Source organism: Engraulis encrasicolus, chromosome 17, assembly GCF_034702125.1.
Source record: "Engraulis encrasicolus isolate BLACKSEA-1 chromosome 17, IST_EnEncr_1.0, whole genome shotgun sequence".
Lineage (NCBI taxonomy): Eukaryota > Metazoa > Chordata > Actinopteri > Clupeiformes > Engraulidae > Engraulis > Engraulis encrasicolus.
In genome coordinates, this window is record NC_085873.1 from 42,985,619 (window position 1) to 42,990,417 (window position 4,799).

The window sequence follows — 4,799 nt, forward strand, 5'->3', positions numbered from 1 at the left end:
CACGTGACTGGAGACGACTGCTCAAGTAAGCGGTTTAGGGGTCTGACACACCAAGGCGGTAAAGCGGCGCGGAACGGCCACGGTTTTTACCGGCGTCAGTGAAAATACATTGAAACCTATCTGTCCTTACACACCAACCGGCGGTAGTCGGGCGTCAGCGGCGCGGGAGCCGGCTCTGCGCCGCGCTGCATTTGGAAAATAGAACTCGAGCGTATTTTTCACGCCGGCGACCGGCGGTGTCTCATTCAAATGAATGGCAAAGTAGCATGCTAGCTTTAGCTGTGGGGAGAGTTTTGAATAGGACTGGCCGCGCACGCCGACGCTGTCAGTGTGCAAGGCAGAGAAAAGCACGCCGGCCAAAACTAAGCAGAAAGACCGCGTTCGTCCCGTGACCGTTCCGCCTTGGTATGTTTTGGCCCTTATAGTTTTTTTTTGTCTTTCTTCTTTGGAGGTTTTTTTTTGTTTTTTTTTTTGCACCACACTGATTTCTCATATGATTTTTTTTTTAACCAAACAGGGGGGCTTAGAGTGCTCATGGACAAACGTGAACGTCCAGAAGAAGGTGATGAACCTTGCTCCGCCCAACATCAGTTGGGTGAAACATACTTTTCAGAAAGTCTGGTACAAAACAGGTGAGCTCTATAGTATTTGCTAAGCACTATATTGAAAAGATTCATATATTTTTCAATGCAGGGAAAGACAGTTTTCTTCTTCTACCTGCTCACAAATAATCTCCTTACACAAATAACTACGAGCTGGTAGAGAGGAAATGTCAGGCATACATGAAGGATTCATGCCCAGAGACTGATGATGGCACTGCCAACAACCAAAACAAGAGTGTGCAGGCCTCCCTGGACATATTCCTCCAGTCAAGATAAGGCCTCTTCCGTACAGACTGAATTATGTACACAATTAAATAAATGTTTCCCTGTCGGTACAAATTATGGTGTTTCTTTGCAGATGAGTCAGCTCCACCTCAAAGGAAGCAGGCCAGGAATGTGGGTCCATGTGAAAGACCAGTGGTTAAGTTTGTCAAATAATTTTGCACCTTGGTGCCAATATCACAGAAATCACCCATTATATCTTATGCGACTAATCTAATGGGTTCTTTTTTCTTTTCAGAAGTACACATTCCTCCACCACAAAGGAAGCAGGACGGGAATGTGGGTCCATGTGAAAGACCAGTGTGGGTCCCTGTGCTAGTTCTTTTGGACCTTAGTGCAGCATTTGATACAGTTGACCATTCCATCTTACTCCACTGGGTCGGCCTCTCTGGTGGAGTTATTGACTGGCTGAAGTCATACTTAGAGGGAAGACAATTCTTTGTCTCCATAGGCAACTGCACATCACCTCCCACCCCCCTCCACTGCCGTGTCCCACAAGGATCCATTTTAAGCCCTCTGTTGTTCAATCTCTACATGCTTCCATTAAGCCAGGTGATCAGTCAGCATCAGATTTGCTGATACTCAGCTTTACTTTTCCCTGTCCCCCAATGACCTCAGCCCACTGGACACACACTGTGTGGACGATATTAAAAACTGGATGAGCACTAACTTTCTGCAGCTGAATAACAAGAAAACGTAAGCAATTGTCTTCGTGAAAAAGAATATCAGAGAATGCATCTCATCCCAACTGGCCTGCAGTGGCAATCTAATCTAGCCTCCGGTTTAAGGGATTTTTAAGCTTTTTATGGTTTTATTAAACATTTGTCTTGTCTTAGTTTTTATTCAAATGCACCTTTAAATTCTATTTATATATTATTTTAACTTACATCATGCCCTTTCCCATTTTTATTTGTATTTTTTAAATTATTTTTGTATGTGAAGCACTTTGAATTGCCTTTGTACGAAAATGTGCTATACAAATACATCTGCCTTGCCTTGCCTTGCCATGCGAAAGCCCTCTCACCCTACTAATTGAACCATCACACTTCACTTAACTGGTGCAATGTGCAATTAATGACGATTGGGCAACAGGCTGGTCCACTTGAGCCATGAAACTTCCCACACTAAAATGACAGGTGTTTGGCCTGTGTTTGGCAAAAACTTGATCGGACAGCCAGCCTAAACTCATTCACACTCATCAAAGTCAGGAACGGCGAGTCAGGGTGCCAATGTGCAATCCCACACAGCAAAAGTACACCGTAATGGATCCGCCCCGGAGTCCACCATCCGGAGGTCATCCTCCGGAACGGATCCGGTAAACGGGGCCGTATCGGCGTCCACTTGCACGCCGCCTATCATCCGACGCGGAGGCGTGGTGCGGACTCAAAATGGACCCGTTTGTCACCCGCAACGGATCCGCGTGCAGAAGTGTACCTCCGCAGTGAGCCCGGTTCGGAGGCGCGACATCCGATGCGGACTCATTCCGTGTCCACTTATTGCATCCGTCACGGTTCCACTACTTTTTATCAGTTACGGACCCATTCCGGACTCATAGATGTTCCGGGCCGGGACCATTTTGGATCCGTGCTCATAAAGTTACTTTCTTATTATGCTATAATCCCAATAAACGAACACTAAACCAGTTAACCGTTTCAAACAGCATTTAGATTTAATTCTACAGATAACACAGACCTGGCCTAGACACCGTTTAAATAAGAACCCGAAAAAAAACACAACCTGACGAAGAACTTCACTCATCATGATTTTTTATTTATCTTGACATTATTTTTCTGTCTCACTGTCATGTTGAACAATCGCGTGTCGTGGCTGCCTTCTCTTCCTTCCCTCATCAGTCGACGGGGAAACATCACATCAGCGCTCCGATCTGAAAAGGCAACAGAGCTAAACTTAAATTTAAATTTCGTAAGATGACAATCAGACATTGCATTGCATATGGAATGGACAACGCTCTTTCACATCTCTATCCCGTGACAGTAATGATGTTGAATATTATAAGATGTACAATGTCCTACTTACTCTTGGTCGTAAAAGTCGGGAGGCAGGCGGGCATCATCACCGTAGCAGGGTGGATTACAGCTGGCTAGCCCTGTCCGACCCAGAGGTAATTCCACCTGTTTACTGTTGCACAAGATTAAGGACAAATTCAGATATTTGTAGCCCAACCACGGACATCTGTATCAAACTATGAGCCCAGCTACTTCATTCATTCACCAATGATGGACAGCATATGGGACGAGGGCGCAGTTCATGGCCAGCCATTAATTGCTAATAAATAATTAGCCTGGATTTCGTTAACGTGAGGAGAACATGATGCCACCGCTTTAGGATTTGTACCGTTAAAAACACAGTTGGTGCCAAACCTATTGAGAGCATCACCAATCCGTGTAAAAGTGTACCACGAGCCAAATTCAGACCAATATAGCCGTTTCATAAGAGTATTTGAACACTTAGACCTACGTTTAACTTTACACAAGTTTGCTTCAGTCAACCGGTTTGCTTGTAGCTGGCTAGCAAGCTAACGTAAACAAGGCTGTTAAAATGGGCACAATGTAGATATTTTTTATTCAACTGCACTTCCTCCATGTATCGGATGGCATCATATTTTAACAGCATTTAGGAAATACTACAATAGCCAATGTAGTTCTCCATGTCTTTGAATGAATGAACTAGCTGTCTCGTTTTGAAAACAACAGGGTTAACTTACACTTTTAAAGTCATAAAACAAAATTCTACGAAATATCAATAAGCATTGATAGTATAAAAGCATCAGATATACTTTTTGCACCTTTGTGTATCACCTAATATAAATAAATCAATACTTACTGGAGAGCGCTGTTCGGTCGTGTCTGCCCCAACAAAAACTGTACCAACGTCCGTTAGATTTTACAGCGCGTCCGCGTTTGTGAATCAGATATGGATGCGATTATGGTCCGCGTTTTGACGGTAGAATTTGGGGCGGCGCACGGTGGCGACCCTGATCCACCAAGTGGAACCCAAAGGAATGTGACAGTGACACGGATGTGGTGACTTGAACGCGGCTCCGCATCGGAGTCCTCTGCTGTGTGGGATTAATGACGATTGGGCAACAGGCTGGTCCACTTGAGCCATGAAACTTCCCACACTAAAATGACAGGTGTTTGGCCTGTGTTTGGCGAAAACTTGATCGGACAGCCAGCCTAAACTCATTCAGTCAGGGTGCCGTAGTTTAATGGTAGAAAGGTAAAATTGTAAAATACAATGTAAAACCCAAAAAAGTATTCAATATAATGTCAAATGAAGTCCATATCTTTGCCTTCTTTAGAAATCTTGTATTAGGTGAGAATAGTAGCAATGGGCCGATTACGAGAAGTAAGTAGATGGGTATGAGTATTAAGAAAAATATTTCAATATGCAGGTAAAATCACTAAGACAAAGTTAATCAAGAAGGATAAGAAAAGTAGACAGATTAAGATAGATTACTTACAGACAGTGTTTCGCTAGGGGGTGTAAAACAGAGGAGACGTCTGGACGGAAGTTGAAAGTTGTTTTGATTTCTGATAACTGACTTCTGAACTATGGGTTGCTATGTTAACGATAAACGAAATACCTGGCAGAGGCACAGGCCATTTAAAGGGACAGAACATTAGGGAGATGAAAACAGTAACCTATGTAAATGGTTAATCTCAAACCTGCAAGACCCTTGGGGGACAGAAGAAGGTGTCTCAGTAATTTTGTCCAACCCTTGTATGTTCCAGGAACATTCTTGGAATAGAACCGAGAACACATCAGTCGTGTATTTAAGAAAGAAAGCAAAATGGCCAGTGTGCAGGAGGGTTTTCCCCCCAAATTGTCGGCTGAGTGACCCATGGGCCATCTCTGACACACATGCCAGCTGAGGTGTGCGGAAAAAAAGGG

The 4,799-nt window shown here is 43.9% G+C and overlaps 1 long non-coding RNA gene across 1 annotated transcript; it reads right to left on the reverse strand.

The window, feature by feature from the left end:
- Positions 1 to 2,120: 2,120 nt before the first annotated feature.
- On the reverse strand, positions 2,121 to 3,966 carry LOC134467499 (uncharacterized). Its single transcript, XR_010038579.1, has 3 exons — positions 3,729 to 3,966; positions 2,922 to 3,023; positions 2,121 to 2,769 (listed from the first exon to the last, which is right to left on the reverse strand). It is a non-coding gene; the product is annotated as an uncharacterized LOC134467499 (long non-coding RNA).
- Between the last annotated feature and the right edge of the window lie 833 nt (positions 3,967 to 4,799).